This window comes from Ursus americanus, chromosome 32 (genome assembly GCF_024610735.1).
Source record: "Ursus americanus isolate L20-20 chromosome 32, mUrsAme1.1.p, whole genome shotgun sequence".
NCBI lineage: Eukaryota > Metazoa > Chordata > Mammalia > Carnivora > Ursidae > Ursus > Ursus americanus.
This window is the reverse complement of record NC_142158.1, coordinates 11,593,305-11,612,279: the sequence shown is the minus strand read 5'-3', so window position 1 is coordinate 11,612,279 and position 18,975 is coordinate 11,593,305. Positions and strand designations below refer to the sequence as shown.

The following is an 18,975-nucleotide window of genomic DNA, read 5'->3' as shown; positions in this document are numbered from 1 at the left end:
AGGCTCATAGGACCCACCGGGTACCGTCACCTACCCCCAGGGCACGAAAGGCTCTTCAAGCCTAAACCAGAAGATGTCTCTGCAGGAGACTGAATGCAGAAGCCCCCACCCTACCCCACCCTAAGATCCGCCCAGGGGCTTATCAGGAAAGGGTGGGGAGAGGCCCCCCCACATCACACCTTGACTAGGGAATTTAAAAACAGAAAAGAAGACTATTGTTAAAATAGAAAACAGGATTTAAATAAGGGTATGTCAGAAGTCTAGTGTACATCCAATTACATGTCTGTCAGAGTACCTCCTTCCCTAATAAATTAGGGGGCATTAACCCTCTGTGACATAGACCTTTGGGCTGGAAAAGGTGTTAGGTACTTTACATACATTTAACCCTTCCCCAAACCTTATCTAGGGCAATGATGAGGTTATTTGCTAGCTATTAGGCAGCTCCTAAGAGGCAGGGCCGGGATTCTAGCCTGGGGTTGTCCGACTCCAAAATTCTTACACCTTCCTCTGCACCACAACGATGATCATGGAAAAACCATGCAGAGAAGGGCAATGAGCACTGGAAAGCCAAGTGGGGGGGGGGGGGGACAAGAAATGACTGAAGGAACTGGACATGTTCAGCCCATGGAAGAGAAAGAATAGGAGACACCTTGAAGGCCTAGCACATGGGAGGGGTGTGTGTCCACAGCATGAATGACATTTGCACAAAGAAGCAGGTCTGGGACCCCATAATCCTTTATACCAGAGTTCTGGAACAACTAGCCCTGCCCACAGATGGAAAGAGGCCCCAATAACGTAATGAGCTTGCTGTCCCTGGAAATATGCAAGCAGAGGCCGAATAACCACAACTTCAGTTTTGCAGTGGGTGGGAGACCCTATCAGGTCATCCTTCTGACTTTCAGATTCTCTACATCGAAGAGGAAGAGGATGGTCCCTTTCTCCTAAGCCTGTAAGATTCAGAAACAGGCCCGAGCAGAATAAACTCCAGCAGTAGGATTTAAAAGCGCAAGACGCCGAGTCTCAAATCTTGGACTGAAGCTCAGCTTGCCACCAGCGGAGTTGACCCTCGGCTCACATCCGGAAAGCAAAGCTAGCCACACTGCTCTCACGGTACAGAAATCAATCAAAGGAATACTTAGTAAGACACTTTACAGGCGGTACAGCGCCCACCAACACCAGCTATCGATGTTACGCCATTTAGCGCCCAATGTCCCAGCTTCCCTGGCTCCTGGGCCAACTCCCCCCATCTTCTAGATTCATCCATGGGCCTCCCCTGTTGCCAACGGTTTCACGGCCGGGGTCAGTTGGATGATCTTTAAAAATTTCCATTCCAGCCCCCAAGGTTAACGATGAAATATAATGTAGCTTATCACGAATGCAATCTCATGAACAAGGGGCAGAGCAGCTGCTGCCACGCGCACTCGCAATGTTGTAGGGAGAGCAGGAAATAAAACCCCTCCAGCTTCAGTTCGCTGCTGAAACAAATCCTGGGCAGCTTTGCATTTGCTTAATCAAGGAAGCTGGTGGCACTGCTGGCTTCCACGGGGCCCTGGCTCCCTCTTCCCCAGCTCTTCAGCACCTCTTCCCTCCCAGCTATGCAACCTGAATGCAGCGCAGCTGACACCCAGCCCTCGCCCCAGACACTCCTCTGAAGTGGGTCTGGGTGCCTTTAATCACATTTACAGCTTGGAGACAGAGGAGGCTGGAGTAAAGTTCAGCAGCCGTTTGCAGAGAGTTTTAGGCAATATCCTGCAACTCTTTCACAGGCCCTGAGGTTGTGGGGCTGGCCTTTCAGACACGCTTGGGTAAAGGGGCTGCAGAAATAGGATTCTCCACCCCCGCCCCCAGGAGGAGCTGGATAAGCACCCCTCAGGGCAGATGGGTAACCTCAGATCTGGGCTTCAGATTCCCAGAATTCGGGGCCATTTCAGGCGGACCAGCCCTTATAAAACCAAAATTACTTTGTGGGAGACAAAAGTGTTGTTCTGAAATGCTTCCACCCTCACCGCTCAGAGAAGGCAGTAGTGGAAGGAGATCACATCTTTCCTCGCCCATTGGAAAAGTGGTCGGCTGTGGTCAATATTTCACAGTGGGTGATCAGACATTACAAACCGTCAGCTGAGAATGACTGTACTATGCCCAAGCTACCAGGCGCTCGTGGCCTGCCCTCTATGCCCTCTAACGGATGGTCTTTTCCCCTCACTTTTGCCTCTACGAAAAGTATCCACCCCACGTCTATGAAGAAAAACAAATACTCTAAGATATAAGCAGTTGATAAGCGTTTATCACCAGCCAACCAGTCAAAAACATTAGCAAGTGGTTTCTCTTTAAGTTCGCTGAGCCCAAACCAAAAAGCTACTCCAGGGCAGGATGGGGCTCCAGGAAGGCAGGTGCCACGTGGCGCCATCCCCCAGCCCCAGCCTTGAGGAGCCGCCGGGCACTGTTCGCTTGCATCTGAGCGCACAGGGGGCACTCCGCTCGCAAGACAAGCCCCACCCTGACCCTAAGAACCTTTTGCAAGCCCCTCAACTTCCCTTCTAAGTGACAAAGAACAGGAAGGACGATCTCAAAAGGGGAGAGCACTCAGCCAGCACCAGCAGTGAGCCTAAGAGGAGATCCAGCAGCGAGAAATCAGAGACAGGGTCCTGGGCCCTGGGCCTCGCTGGCAGACTGGGAGACCAGGGCACACGGCGTGCAGGACCATTCTGCACGTCTGCTCAGCCCCAGAAGGGCCGGACGCATCCCTCGGGTCCCCATGGGTGAGACACCCCCCACAGGGAAAGTGTCTGGTGCACAAGGCTTAGCGACCCCAGCGCACGCCCGATTAACTCAGGTAGCGTAGAGCACAAACATTCCCAGTCAAGTGGGGGTTTCAGCTGAAAAAAGACTGGCCTCTGCCCGTATTCTGACACAAAATTCTTTTAGTGTGCTGTGAAACCACGTCCCGTTTCTCGAATAGAGTCTTCAAGCCCACCTGCAGTCATATGAGGATCCCTCCTCTTACCCGTTTCATTTTACTTGAATGCCTGTGATAAAGGCACCCTCGTGTTGTTCAAAAAGCACACCCTACTCTTTCCTTTTATCTTTCCTTAACAGTTTGCCATCCAGTGATAGGAGGGGCCTCGCCTCCAACAGTCCGCCCTTTTATCTCCCGCTGACCACGCAACCACGTGAAGCCAAGGGCTGGATTTCCTGAAGCGCCCGCCGAGGGGCTGTTTGACTTGTTTAAAATATTACTGGCCTCCAGAACCTTGGAACGATGCCTCAGCAACACCTACCCAGCATCCATTTCAGCTCCAACCTTGAAAGCCTCCAAGTCCAATGTACCAGGACTCCTCGTGCCTCGGTGTGGGAGGCTTACTGCTTCCAAGAAAGAGACCTCACTTTCCAGGCTCATGTATGTATTTGCTTCTTGTCTGCAGCAAATCAGGAGCCACTTTCATCAGTCCACAAACCCCAGATGTTACTTACAGTAGCTCAAGTTAAACTCTGAGTTTACACTGTTATTATTCTAATAATTCAGCGGCATTTAATCCCATCCTTTAGCCACCAGGACACTGAGCGGTATGCCACGTGCTTCCTTGCATAAGCCTGGAATACACTGCACCCCTCGTCTGGAGAGTGAGGACAGGCCATGACCTCTGATGTCCTTCCAGGCCTAACTCTGTGGATGAGACTCAGCTCCACTGGGAGGCACAGGTCCCGGCTCAAAAGCACTTCCACCTGCTGCCGAACGCGGTGAGCATTCCTGTGAACGTCCAAGGCTGGCCATGGCAGCAGACTCCCATTTCGTAGCAGATTAAGGCAGTTGTGGGACCACGTGCCACTTATGGGATGGAATGACCAGAAGGAGTTCACCCATCAGAGCACAGAGGACCTCGACTCCCTGCCATTTGAGGCCAGGAGTTCCATTTTCTCAGCATCACACCAGCATATGTGAGGTTAATGGTTTCAGAGAACGATAATATCAGATGTTTCAAACAGTCCACCAGAGTTCCTGGAGTACAGGAAAAATCTTTACAAAGTCAACTAAAAAGAAGAAAAACTTCCTTGCCTAAGTAACCCCTTAGCCCCTCACAATCTCCCAGGGAAGAGGGTTGGGGGACAGGGGGAGGGAGGCAGGCAGTGGAGGGATGACGGTAAGCATGGCCATGGATAAAACGGTGGCCAATGAGTGACGGAAGCCAGGCTATACGTTACATTTGCAACACAAATTTCTGTGCCATCACTCCAAGACGGAGCCAGTATTTTAAGGATCTCTCTTTATGAGGCACAGATAATAAACAACAGTGTTCAGAGAGCAGCTCAGCCACGCGGTCCCCATGCAAAACTCAGGAGGCTGCACTCTCTGTGGCCCCTCTCTCGCTGCCACAGGGCTCAGCCCTGTCGCCGGCCTGTTGGAGAACAGGAGCCAGCTCCCTGGCTCGGCCCCACGGGCCAAACAGCAGACACTCTGCAACGTCCTCTGTTTCCTCCCAGCCATGAAGTCAGAACAACCTGTACAGACAAAGAGAAGCGAAAACTTGCGAAACAAGGGCATCTACCCTGCTCACTGAATATGCCCGAGGAAACTTTCTCAGAGACCTTTTCAGATGCTTCATTACAATTCTGGAAAGAAAACGCAGTCCCCTACACCCAGGCATGCTCGTGTTCACACAAACCCAATTTCATGCTCTGCCGGCCCCATAACTACAACGCAGAAGTCAAAATATAAGTCCAGAGCATGGCCCCGGTTAGTTAACAGATTTGGAATTGTAACTGACACTTTTCTATAAACTCTTTTAGAGGCCAGTGACATCCTGGCATGTTCCCAATCTGAAAACAGAGTTTTCCTAAGGCAGGGAGGGGAGAAAGGCCTAAAACATTATACAACGATTTGCTACCTGACTACAGGAAAAATGCTGTTTGCAAGAAAGAGATGTGGGGGGAAAAAACCTTTACCATCTCTTTAGTCCTTATAGTTAACCCCTAACTAACGTTATGCTCTGGCCAAGGCAAGAATAATCCTTTCAGGTTTCACCCACAAGAAGCTCCTAATTGTGATAACTTTTTTTTTTACCCTATCAGCTGAGATTCATTCAACAGGCCTAGAGTTGGGAAGACAGATATGCAAAGTAATTCCAGTTCTATCTGACATAAAGATCTCAAAAGTACTGTGCTACTGGTGCGAGCCATGTATGCTATGCAACCCAAATTTATAGTCAAATGCGATTATTCGCGTTAGGCAAATGCTCCTTTAAATTTTTTTAGCTTGGAGAAAGAAAAAAACAAGGGACGCATTAATCCGTCAAAGTTGCCAGGCTTAGAACTTTCGCAGCTTCTCTGTATTTTATCACTTCTATGGCTTCAGCCACCAGACAGGTAGGTTTCAACTTTAAAAAAATGAGTCTCCTTAGTCTCCTGGGGTCCGACTTCTAGGCCCACCCTTGCTGCTTTCCATGAACCCAGGCCAAAGCCCAGGAGAGTCCACAGAAAATGTGCGTTCTCTGCAAAGGGTTAAAATTCATTGTTGAAGATGTTCTATACTCTCTTTGTGCCCTGGACGCAGGGTGAGATTTGGTTATCAGTGTGGAAAACCTGAACAGGATGGTGGCCATTCTCAGATGTTCGTCTACGAAGGTCCCAGATGTGAGAACTACCAGGAGCTGCACAACAGAGCCCCCGGCCTAGAGATCGAGGAGACAGGGCACAAGGAGATAAATTCCAATCCAAGGGAAAGCGAATCATGAGCCAAGCACTTTAGGGCTGCAAGGTTCCCGAGGCAAGTCATCAAGTGTGAGGGAAGTAGGGCAGAAGCAAACATGAGCTTAAAGAAGCTCCCGGCTTTCCGAGGACAGGGCGTTCCAATTAGGAAATGCGTGGAGACCCAAGAAGGTCTGCATGGTCCCTGGTGTCACGAAAGCACTGGCTGCTCCGTGCCTACATTTTCCCCCTTCTTGAGTGAAACAAGAAAAAGCAGACGATTTGCTGAGATACTCACAAAGCTGAACGTATTATTTTCCAAGGTTCAGGTGCCTCCTTTTAAAATGAGACGATAAGCATAGGAGATGGTTGAGACTGGTTATTAATGGTGATTTATTTTTGGCAAAAGAAAAAAAAAAGGCCATCCCCTGTGTCTACCTGCCAAAGTTTTACCTTGACTTTCTGGCCCCTGAAAACAAAACCCTTGCGAGCCACCAGACTATATACCAGTGCCTCGTTTGAAAGGAGGGAGAGTGGAGTGGGGCAAAGGGCAAAGACAGGGTGGCAAAACTGTGCTGGTGTCAAAGTTCCATCCACAGGGGATGGACTTCATCCTGTGGCTGTGAGAACCCACTGAAGGTCCACCCCCTCCTTTAAAAAAAAATACTGAGATGAAATAATCATATTCGTATTTTTAAAAGCTCTTGGCAGTAGTTTAAGAAATGGACAATTAGAGGCGCATAACCCAGTCAGGAGGCCACTGTCAATACAAGGGGCAGATAGGAGGCGCGTGGGATCCAGGAAGACATCACCCAGGGCCGGACCTAGCCGGCGAGTGAGGATGAGGACCAGGGGGATGCTGGGCTTCCTGCACTGGCGACAGAGTGGGTGGCAAGGCAGTTAACGGAGATGCAGAAAAAAATCCCCAGTACAAGGACAGCATAAAGAGAGTGCGGCAGGAAGGGACTGGTTATTCAGTAGCAGGATTAAGAGAAAAGATCTGCTCCAGAGAAAACCTCACATGACCAGAGCCAGAAAAGGAGCAGATGGGAAAAAAGAAGGTTCTGGAGGAGGTGGGAAAGGAGGGCAGGGGGCTGCCAGGCACGGGAAGATGAAACATTCGGGCCTGAATGGAATACATAACATATGCAGCCATGTAAACAGAACTATTCATTGTCAAATTGACTGTGCTAATGAACCCTGACATAAGCTGCTGATGTGGGGGGAAGGGCACAAAGAGCCTTAACTCCCAGGTTACAAGTCTACACAAAACTGTACCACATGTAAAACAAGAGAAAAACAAAATCCACCCTCCTCTCTTTCCAAGAGCCTATCATATAAAACTCACATGTTAGATACTGGGGGAAACATTCTATGGAACCGATAGGATCTGGAGCAGTGAAGTCCAGGTGAAAGTTCTCCAACAATGAAAATGGCCTCTACCTGTGAGGCCCAATATGGTAACCGCTAACCCCACGTGGCCACTGAGCACTTGAACAGAGACTAAAGTAACTGAGGAACTCCATTTTTAAATTTTACTTAAGTTTAACTTAAATTTAAATAGCCACATGTGGCTACCAGCTGTTGTACTGGACAGCATAGGTTTATGGTATTTTTTTTCCTCCAGTAATCTTGGGTTACTAGATTGTTGTCCTTCATTTGTTTGCTTCCTGGGGTTTTTAAGCCCTAGAGCAGGAATAAAGATGATCTGGTATGGTTTTACCTGCAGGCATAAGAAGGGAGTGAGCTGATCCCAGAAGTAATATACTCTGCTATGAGTCTTCATTCTTCCCGGTGTTTATCCGAGTTTCAATGCATAAAGGGAAATCACCCATGAAACCAACCACAGAGGGACATCTCCCAAGCCAGAATGAGTTCTTCGCAGTGAGTCATCACCACCCTGCCCCATCTACCCCAAACCTGCTCAGACCTGGTCCCACCTCCAACATGAAGGTCAATGTGTACAAACATGGGAAAATGTTACAAAATCAGATCAAGTTTAAAAAGCAAGTCAGTACCTTTGAGCATTCTGCAGTATGATCATGTATTTATGGACAAAGTCTGGAAGATGCAACCAGAAATGAGATATGGCTCATGGGAATATGGTGATTTTTTAAAGAGAAACATATAATTTAGTATCATTATAAACTTGATTTTTCTAATTAATTTTTTTAATATACAAAAAAAGAAAATAGACAGCATTCCCTCTTAAATATGAAACTGTTCCCCTGCCTCCCTCCCCCAATTTATGTATCTTTAGTCATAGCCCAGGGCCTGGCACATAGGAGGCGTCTGTTCAGTTCACTCTAAGCAAGCATGGGCTGATGAAGGGGTGAGATGCTCAGACTGATAAGCCCCATTCTACAGACAAGTACAAGATTCATACCCTTGAAGGACACGTGATGGAATGAGCACTGGGTGTCATACGCCCGATTAATCACTGAATCCTCCCTCTGAAACTAATAATACAGTACATGTTAATTAAATTGAATTTAAATAAAAAATTTAAAAAGATTCATATCCTTGAAACTGTACATAAAATCTGTGGTATTCATTGTTGGGGGAAGAGTCCATAAATTTGATCCGATTTTCAAATGTTCCTTTTTCTTGTGGAGATGAGGTCAGTCAGGTAATACATGGTAGTGACTTAATAAAAGTGAGTGAAATCAATCCCCCAAACGATCTCCCCATGCCTACTACAAACAGTTACAATTTTAGAACAGAATTCACCCTACAAAAAGAGGGTTGGGGAGAGATCATGGGAATCCCCATTTCTGTCACTGCATTTACGTTTTTGTTCTGTTGCCCCAATTACTCCAGGAAGAGCCGGCTGCTGGAACCAAGTTAGTTCCCTGATGCTGACTATTCTGTTAAACTTTCTGAGTGCCTGTTACCACCCCCTCTAGGCCATCAAAGGCACCGAGGAGGTTTTCTGTAAGATCCACGGAGAGGTGTAAATGTGGCCCAAACACTAGCAATTCCTGGGACTCTCAAAGAGGTCCCAGAATAGAGGGTGGTCTCCAGGAGGATGTTTGTGTTGCAATTAACAAAAAGTAATGGCATTACTGAGCCTTTTAAATAGAAGCGAAGAATTGAAACTGAGTCCTTCTATGCACCAAATAGTCCTTACTTAAATTGCAATGCATAAATAAAATAAAGTGGCTGTAAACGGGAGGATTATATCAACTATAAAATTCAAGAGTCATAACCAGGGGAGTGGGAAAAGAGACGGACGAAACGGTATGGGGCGAAGGGGGCTGGCTTGGTCCTTGTTTCCTCTGTAGCCTTTGAAGGTGAATTTTTTTTTTTTCTGGTCTTCAAGCTGTCAGAGGTTAAAAGGAAACGAAACAAACTTGTCTGAAAAAATTAACCAATGGGAGCTGCCATCAGCTTTCAACTGATTTGGAGGGAACAATATCCGCCCCCCCCCGCCGAGGCCCTCAAATGCTGCGTGATGATAAAAATGCACTTATTGGTTACCTCAACTGGTAACCAGGCTCTACCACTAGACTTGGCGTGGTTGGGGGTGTTCTAGAAACTCACCACCTGGGTGAGAGAAAGCAGCAGCGATGAGAAGGTAAGAAAATTAAGTGCCGTCTATGTCATACTAACTTTAAGTCCAGGGGAAACACTGGCGTACGTGAGCACAGGGGTGTGAGAGGGAGAAGCGAGGCTGCAAGGAGCCCAGATGCAGAACGGACCCCGAGAAGCCCCGGAGCCAAGTCCGGCTGACAGAGGGTGTGTGGGGGTGAGGTGCGGGGAGCTGGGGCAGCGGGGCTGCGGGCTCGGTGTAGGCAGAGAAGATGATGTCAGTTTTCAGAGAACCTGTTCGAACATGGAACGGGACTGCAGGGGAGGGAGGCCTGACTAGAAACTGGAACAAATGAAACGCGGAGAGATGTAGGCAGGCTGGGTACACAACGGAGGAGCAGAGGGGGTCAGGGGGTATGTGGCAAGAGCCATGGGCTAGATTTCCTGCCGCCCTGGGATGATGACTGGGAAGAAGGTTTGGGGGGTGAAGGCAGTCAGGCTAAGTGAAGAAATGGCAGGAATCAGAAGGGCAGGTCTGGGTACTACGGGATTAGCACAGAGGTGAGAATGGGAGCTTATGGGTGCACATGGGAGCCACCCCTCCGCAGAGAGGCAGGGCCTGCGCTGGGTGAGCCCGGAGTCAGAGCAAAGAGGGTCCAGGGTTACGCCACAGAGACAGGAAAAAGGGCTGGCAGGAATGAGGTCCCCAGGAAGGAGCAGGGTGTGGTGTCCAAATCAATGTGAAAGCAGCAGCAATGCAGCCACAGGACCCTTCCGAGCCTGGGAAGATGAAAAACACAGAAAGGAACCATCTGAGGGGGTGCTCAAGGAAGCTCACAGCTGCATGAACTTAATCTGGAGCACACAGTAGGCACTCAGATATTTTACTGATTAGTAATCTCAAGAAAACAGGCAGGGGGTCATATGCTGTGAGGAGGAAGAGAAAAGGGGAATTGATGGTTTAAGGAGCAAAGGGCCCCAGGGAGCTGGTGGGAGGGAGCACAGTGGCAGAGATAAATAAAGGCCTCCCCAGCGGCCAGCCCAGCACAGGGACAGCCAGGGACAATGACGCTGAAGGGGGGGGGGTGGCTCTCTGTTAGCTTAGGTATTTACAACCACGTGATCGTGATCTGGAGGTGCTCTGGAGTAAGACTGGGCTCCCACTCAGGGTGAGTCTGGCATCCTGTTCCCCACTGTGGACAGCTGGCTGAAGAGCAGGAAGGAAAACCATGTTATTTCAAACGGTGGCATCTTTTATTCCAGCTATTTGAGGCGAGCCTGTCAGGGTTCTCCCAACAGATGCCCAATTCACACACACAGCTGCTCTCCTGGACAGTAAACAAGTGGGATCCTACCTACAAACACCAAGGGCACCAGGTCGAGGGGAGAGAGAATATTTTCCAAACGCCCAACCCAAAATGGCTTTCATGGGGTTTTCCGCCCCCCAGGCTGAACTTCTAACCCAGATGCGCCTCAGTGCGGAATGCAGCCGGGAAATCGCAAGGGACCCACAGGAGCGGATTATGAAGGACACAGCCCTCCACCAGCACAGGGGTCCGCCGTCCTTCTCCCAGGGTAAGCTGGTCTGGGCAAATGCACGCAGACCCTGTGATTCAATTAGCTGAGTTCAGTTGCTCTTTTTAGGTCACTTCTTTCTTCTTTTGTTTAGATCTGACTCAAGATTTACTTCAATTATCCACACCTCTGTTAGAGTACCTAAGCAAATTAAACCATCCGAAGTGAGAGAGAGGGAAGGAAGGAACGGGATCTTTAATAAAACAATGTAGGCAAAACAGCCCTCCCCCCCAATCTCTGTTCTCTACATTACCAAACTCCTAGACAAGCAACTGTTTCTTAAAGGAAGATTCTAGACTCTTAAGCCTGAATGTGAAAAACCCCGTGGTTAAGCCCTGGCTTGCAGGAAACTAAAAATTTCAGCAATTCTGGAATGAAATGTTATGTTCAGAGCTATACAAAGCGTAGCAGCTGTTCCCAGCCAACACGAAAACCGAAAGGGGTGATGCTATCTTTATCCTCTACCTAGAGTCAAAGCTGGTGCCGGCCTGGGCAGGGCTGCCAAGGAGTCTGCTCGGTTCTAGCCTGCTGAGCACAGGAGACAAAGAAGGCAAGAAGTGCAGGGGCCAGCAAAGTACACCTCAACGAGACAAACAACAGACCCACCTGGGAGAGGGAAAAGACAGTTAATCATTAACAACTTTTAAAGGATGCAAGGGAACAGCACCGCTTGCGAAGCAGCTCTCGGTGACATTTGGAAAAGCCTTTTCCATCAGTTCAAAATTGGAAAGATTTGATCCATCTAAATCTTCCTGAATATTCCAGGTGGAAGGAGGGGAATCCTTTCATCGGTTTTCTTGGGAAGGAAAAACACGCTTCCCTCTATTATAATTCAAGTCCTGATCATGAACACTGAACAGAAAGCTCTTCAGACCACCTTGTGGAGTGAAGCCTCAGAGGAGCACCTCAGGGAGAGATGAGGATGGGAAAGGGCCTGAGAAGAATCTCTCCTACGCCCGAAGCTTATGCAAGGGTTAGCTGGAGAAAATGTGCTTGTGGTGGGGCCAGGCTACCTCCCTCTGAGAAGATGCTTCTCGGCAGCCACTGGGCTCCAGCCCCAACAACCCCGTCCTGTCACCGTTCAGTTTTACACGGTTGGGCACCTGCTGCCCAGCCATGCATCTCCAGCGCTGGTCCACGCGGCGGGCAGCCTGCCACATGCGTAAACCACCAACGACCGAAGCTGCCGGTGAGGGGGCTTCACGCTGGTAATGGGAACTGCCACCGACACGCCACACTTCCTGCTAATTCTGACAGACTGTCTCCAAGAAAAAGAGAAGAGCCACCGCAGGGCCGCCTGGGCTACCACCCGGAGATCGGCAGGCAGAACGGCACAGCAGTTAAGGAGTGGACTCACCAGCCACATTTCCTGGGTTCAAATCCCACCTCTTCCGCTTGCCCGCCGTGGTATGTGGCTTGACCTTGTGACACTGCCCCGAGACGGCTACGGCACGTCCCTCTGCCTCAGTCTCCTCGTCTGATGGCTGTTGTGAGGAATGTCTGAGTTAGATCTGCTAAGTGCTTTCACACAGTCTGGGGCGTCCACTGCCAACTCTCCAAGTGCTTGCTATTATCATATAGGTGCTCAGCCCTGAACATACGTCTGCTGCACAAACACACTAGCAAGGGCGGATCGGCACGTCGGGGTTGATTCACTAATTATCAGTTCAACGGGTTCCAAAGACATGCCACTCATCCAGGGCAATGGTCCTCACACTTGCCCATGAACCTACAGAGCTCACTGTCACTGAGGTCTGGGGATCCTCTCCAGAATTCCTGATTCGCGAGGTCTGGGGTGGGGCCCAAGAATCTGCCTTTTGAACAAGTTCCCAGGTGATGCTGATGCTGCTGGCCTGGGGATCACGCCTGGAGAGCCACCACTCACTGGCACAGTTAACGCCTTCCATGCCACGTTTCGGGGCCTAAGCCTTACCTAGTTTATTATGTACCCAGTAAGCAAAGGGGAGTAGCGAAGACGCCTGTGGCAAAGCATCCCGCTCAGAGAACAGCCGTGTGCTCTTCCATGCTGCCCGGCACCCCTATACCTCTGCAGGGCATGTGGCCAACCCCATGACAAGTTCTGGCCGATGGGCTCCAGGCTGAAGCTCTTTAGCATGCCATGTGACCTGCAAGCTCCTGCCTTCCTGGGGCCACCGGGAAGGATGGGTGACGGCAGCGCAGCGAGAAGATGAGCGTGGCCTGGATCCCTGGGCCACTGCCCCAAAGGGAGCCACACGACCGAGCTGCTAGGCCTGCACCAATCTCACATGAATAAGAAATGACGGCGCCCGGGTTGAGCCCCTGAGATTTTCAAGTTCGTTTCATGCTTCAGCACAGCTGAGCCTAACCTAAGACAAGTGGTTATGGAAAGAACCTCCCCATCAGTCTTATTAAGGACAACCTGTCAAACACGGATGTGAGGTCTTTTATAATCAAGTCAGTTAGCTAGGATTTCTACCCTATTGTCATTCACTACAATCCATCGAAATAGGGGAGTTTTGTTTTGTTTTTAACCTCACCAAATTTTAAAATTCTTCATCGCAACATGATTATCTAACAGTTGCCAACAATTTAGAAAGCTAACTATGATAAGAAGTACCAAAAACGTGGACAGTAAATACCCCGAAGGCTTCAGATCAAGAGCCCCATGAAACAAAAACGCACACACTTACACTCCTGGAATCCTCTGATTCTAAAAGGCTGGCCAAGAAGAAAGGGTTCCAATTTTATTTATTAAATCATGTGTGAACTGATAATGTATTTTGCCCAAATGAAATAAGGCGAGCTCTTTAAGTAAAACCATCACCATTTAACCACAAAACGACTCTTAAAAGATGATTTCTAGTCAACCTAGGAAAATGTGTGATTCAACAGGCTGATAATGCCCGCAACATACAACCTTTTGGACGGTGTGGAACCGAACACCATAAAAATTCTCATCTCCTAAAAATGCCAGATGCACACACAGCCGAAACAAAGCGTAATCTAGAACTCAACAAGAGAGAGAAATACACAGGTTTAAAGAAAAAAAAAAATTGGGGAGAGAGAATTTAAAAACAGGTAACACCATCATATAAGCCCTTCCTGGTCTAAAGAGCAAAAAAACAGCACTTCTCTGGAGGGTCCTCTGTGAGGACAAGTTCAGCTGGGTGGGATCTACAATGGATCTCAATGGTGGGGAGACTTCTGGCTAGAATTCTCCCTCTTTCTACAGAGGGCAGGAGAACCACCCCTCTGGGTGTACACACACACACACACACACACACACACATTTTAAAACTCTTCTCGAAGGAGCTCAGTGGCTCTCTGCTCCCCACTTAGCACAGGCGAGGCTAAGCTGCTGCTTCTGGCCTTCTCAAGTTCTGAGGCCCCTAGAGTGCCTCATTCTTGGGGTGTGGCACATTCCATCTCTTTAGGTACCTTCATGTGGCCAAAACGGGAGAGAGAAAAAAAAAAAAGGAGGTAAACACTCATGTAATGCATTTGGTCACATATTATAACTCAGCTGTAAAATCAGAGTTGAAAATAATTTAAAAAGGCCCCAACACTCAAAGCTATTCAGCAAACTGGTGGGGTTTTCTTGGTGAATGAATTTTTCTTTCTTTTTTCAGTTCTTTTAGGAGATATGAAAAAGTCATTTTAAAAAATGAAAACCTGAAAACTTAAACATCTCTTTTAAAAAAAATATCGTACAACACATTACCTTTAAGACATTAGAGAAACCGATAAAGTATCACATAGACCCTAAAATAGGGTTACTTCTTCACTTTTCATTAAGGAGCCAACACCGCAGGATACTCTGTTAGGACATCAGAGAGAACAGGAATAACGTGGAGTTCAACGATAGGTGGATTTATTAATAATCACAGAGCTAAAGGAACTCAGCATCACATCTTGCAAGTACTCTCCTGGAAGACCCCTGGAAACCCCTATTAATTTAGCAAGTTCATTTTATGACGCTGGATGTGAGATGAGTTACTGTGTGCGCATCTATGAGAGAAACATAATAGGAACATCCACATTTAGAAAATGAAAGCCATATAAAAGCGATCTCATGCGATTTTTAGAGTCTAACTTGCTCAGTTTCTTTCTTCCATAGTCAGGTTCAAGCTGAGAGAATCAAGCTCTAAGTCAATTCCTGGGGTTTTTATAAACATTATGCTTCATATAACCAGAAGCCCCTTTCCATTTACTTCTGCCCAGAGAGGTTCATGGCTGCATGAGGACAATGTGAGTGTGACTGTTATTTGCTTAACAAGATGGTTCTCCACCACCCATCCTGCTGCCCCAGCCTGGCGGCCACCTTCTACACTCAGAGAATTGCAGTGTTCTCACCAGCAAAGCTGCCCCCCTCTGCTCTCACTGCTGCTGCCTCTCCAATGGGCACCCCAAGAAAACTTGGGCTATACAAATGCAAGTCTCTGCAATGTGGAACTTTCATGCGCACCCAGGCCATGACCCAACCCAATCTTGGCTAAAGGACTCCCAAACCAGCACTGCCCCTGCACCCCGAAGTTCCCTCTCTCCAGACTCCTCGCCTCCGTAAGGAGACTGCTGCTTGCTGCTCCCGGGGGCTGGTCTGCTGATCATATGACTGCTCAAATCCCTCGGATAAAAGCAGGCATTGTCCATTTTTCCTTGAAATCTCGAAATCCTGGATAAGACCAGCAATCAAGTCACATTTCAATCCTCCAACAACTTTAAATCAACTGATCAAATTCTTCTCTTTGGGTCTCACCACACCCCCTCCCCTTATAAATACTTGATGTCCAACAAAAGTTATTTTAGTCAACTTTTAAAGCAGACCCCCCCCCCCCCGCCCCAGCATTTACTTTAAATAAAGGATTAGGATTATGTGAAGAGGAAATGCTTTCAAACGGACAATGAGCGTTATGGACTGAGATGCTAGTAACTGCCCAAATTTCTGTTAGGCCTTTAAAGTGTTCTGGGGGCATCAGAGTATTAACTGAAAGCTGCCCGCTTCCTTCTTCATGTTCAGCCTCCAGACCCACATATGAGTCCTGTGAGCCTGTGATTCATGGAGGCTGATCTCCAGGGCAGCCAGCAGCTGTTCAAATCTAGGCCTGGATGTTTCCCTCCCCAGCACCTCCAGCTCCACCATCCCAACCTCTCAACAGTTGTCCTTGAGGCCCGCCCACTCAGAGGATGCTGTGAGCACATCATCCCCAATTAAGCCTCGCAGGGAGCTACGGGTCACTTCACAGATTCGATCACACAGAACAAGACACAAGCCCTTCCACCCTGTGCCACACCCCTCCTGCTCTGTCTCCACCCCAAAAAGTCAGCACAAAGACCTGCTCCTTGCTTCCTGGGAAGTAATGCTTTTTATTACTTTTCCATCTGCTGTGAGCGTCTCACATCCAGAGAACTAATTCTTATTATATGAAGTTCACACACATGTATTTCCCTTTCCTGACAGAGTCACAAACGTCTACCCATAAAAGAATACTTTCCACCTTCAGCGTGGCTATCAGGAGCTAGAGTTTCCATGGATACGCAGAAGACCAAATTACAAAACTAATTACATTTTCAAAGGGAGTAATTTCTCTTAGCAAAACAAAACTCACGAAGCCTATTTGATTCAGAAGCAGAAAAGGTTATACCAATCTTACTCAGGTTAAGTGCATTACCACACATCAAAATGCACAAAAGACCTAAAGAAATCTACTACTATTAGAAGCTAATTTAAATGCACTTAGGAGTATGATTATTAAAACTCAGGTCCCAGCAACACGCCACATGCAGATAAAAAAATCAAAATGCGTGAGCACCATTACTAGGTATTAGCTGCCCTGGGGGCTTTCCAATCCTGGGATTTCCATGAAAATGTCCTCCAGATTCTTAACGATACCAAGAGAGATTTTTGGTGTATCTCCGTGGAGTGCCACAGCAGTTTCCATCTGCAAAATGGCGCTATGGAGAGGAAGGAACTTAACAAATAACCTAAAAGGGAATAATTGCTGGCAAGCGAGCATTTAGTTTTTCAAATTAGAATTGTTCCTCCTGGCCAAAAGAGCCATGCAGACACTGCTCCACATTAAGAATACAGGTGAACAACCTGGTAATGGTATTTGGACATCATCTGATTCTGCTAACGCATTGTGCTGCTCCCCTCCCCCACATTTGCGCAAAATAAGTATTATTTAAGCATATTCATGAATATACTAGAAGGTTTATCCTAACACTTCATGTTAACTCATAAAGCAGGTGCACATCACTGAGGGGAGTTGTAGGGGGAAGTATTCAGAAATTAATTTTCCATATAAAACTCCTGGGTATAAATCACTCTGAAGTACCTTTCAAACTTCCCCATCTCCTTAAGCAGAGCATGGTGAATCAACGTTATGATTAATATTACTTTTTTGGGCGATGACTCAGGATCATTACAGTGAACAACCATTACACAAGGTGCCTTCGGAAACTAGCGTAACATCCCCCCTATTTCAGTTCTGCCCCTGTACCACATGGCCTCAGTCAGCCATGCTTTTTTCTTAACTGAAATTTTTATTGAGATCACTGTGGATGCACACGCAGTTGTAAGAAATAACACAGAGGAATCTCCTCTGTTAGCGATGCCCAGTTTACCCCAGGGGTAACCAGCCATGCTGTTTCAATTCTTCTGCTCATTTGCTGACATGCTTTCTTGTTGCTGTCAATGTGTCTTTCTGATGGCTTTTCTCCACCCCCAAGCACCAACTTTGGCCTCTAATTTGTTGTTGACTTGAAAATGGAAGAAAATGGGAGACAAGGTGGTCAGGGCCGTATTTACATTAGAAATAAATAATGCTAAGGTACAGGCCCAGGGGACCATCATGATTCAAGGATAGGCTGTTAGCACCAAGACTTCCTACACCTGCATGGCCTTTGAAAGTTTTATTTTGCATACCCCGTCCCCCACCCCAAACACACCCCCCCCTTCTCCCTCACTCACATGCTGAATATTCTGGACTTAAGAATGCCAAAGAAGCGGCCTCCACATAAATGATATATTACTTTTAAGTTGACTGAATACTAGCTAGCTAATCAACTGCTCTTTCCCTATGGGCAACTGGTACTCTGGCAGACCCTATGTCTTACTCTGAACATTATCTACCAAGCACTGTTAATAGTTTAAAGTAAATACACATAGCCTTAAAAAATTTTTTTTAAATTTTTTCTGGTCTCACTGATATTTTTAAGGAAGTTTTAATTTATCAGTCACTTGTCCTACTTGGAACAATTCAATTGCAGATGCTAAAGGAATCAAGTTCTAAAAAAAGATATGATAAAGAGCATAATGAAGGTGCTTTAGACTTCAGTAAACAAGAAAACTGTCACTGTGTTCCTCTACCGCATTAGGAACTCCTCAAACAAAGAGGCCTGATGGAGACAGACAGAAAGGGGCTTATCAGCTTAAGAAACGGGAAGGATGGTACCATTAACTGTCACACAGTCAGATATAATTCACTGTGATGAGGCCAATGACAGGACACCAGGCAAAGAAAATGCCCATCTTGTCTCTTTACACAGAATACCCAAATATCCCAGCGCCGCAAAACACCTTTCTTTCAAGGGTTATCTATACACGTGACCAGAGAAGAAAAGCAATACCCTTTGGAGGGAGGGGGATAGGAAGGAAAGGAAAAGAGGAGGAAAAGGAAGAGGTCTCTTATCTGAACCACAAATGCCTCCCAGTGCTCACTTCAACAAGCCGAAGGGCTGTGTCCTAGGTATTCCAAGGGGGGGGGGGGGGAGGAACAACCGCACTGCATTTCTTTCTTCTTCCCAGCTCCTGTGTCCCCTGCTCCACAGACCCAGCCCTGCCAAGTGGCAAACGGCGGCCCTGAGTTCTGCAGAGAGCTGCGTGCTCTGCCCTGGCGATCGGAAGGTGGAAGGAACACAGGAGAACAGCGCAGGGAGGATCCCGACAGGAAACAGGAGGGCTCCAGAGCACCTTCTCCCAGGCCTCCGAGCAACACGTTACAGGGGAGAGCGCCCCTCACCCTGTTACAAGATGCTCCAAAAACAAACCGCTGAAGACGGGGGCCCATAAAACACAAACCGTGTGTGGCGTTAAAGATACTAAGAAAAGCCAGGTTTTTATGCTAAAACAGATGTACGAAGTGAATTCCGTTCCCCCTCGTGTGATGGTACAGTTTCTTCAGTGTTCAGGGTGCCAAACACACA

At 47.7% G+C, this 18,975-nt stretch overlaps 1 protein-coding gene and 1 long non-coding RNA gene across 2 annotated transcripts in view; one reads left to right on the top strand and one right to left on the bottom strand.

Annotated features, from left to right (window-relative positions):
• The window catches only part of RREB1 (ras responsive element binding protein 1), a 125,246-nt gene that overhangs the window by 73,489 nt on the left and 32,782 nt on the right, over nucleotides 1-18,975 (bottom strand).
• On the top strand, nucleotides 9,120-18,915 carry LOC123801495 (uncharacterized). Its single transcript, XR_006782253.2, has 3 exons — nucleotides 9,120-9,259; nucleotides 10,662-10,788; nucleotides 18,578-18,915. It is a non-coding gene; the product is annotated as an uncharacterized LOC123801495 (long non-coding RNA).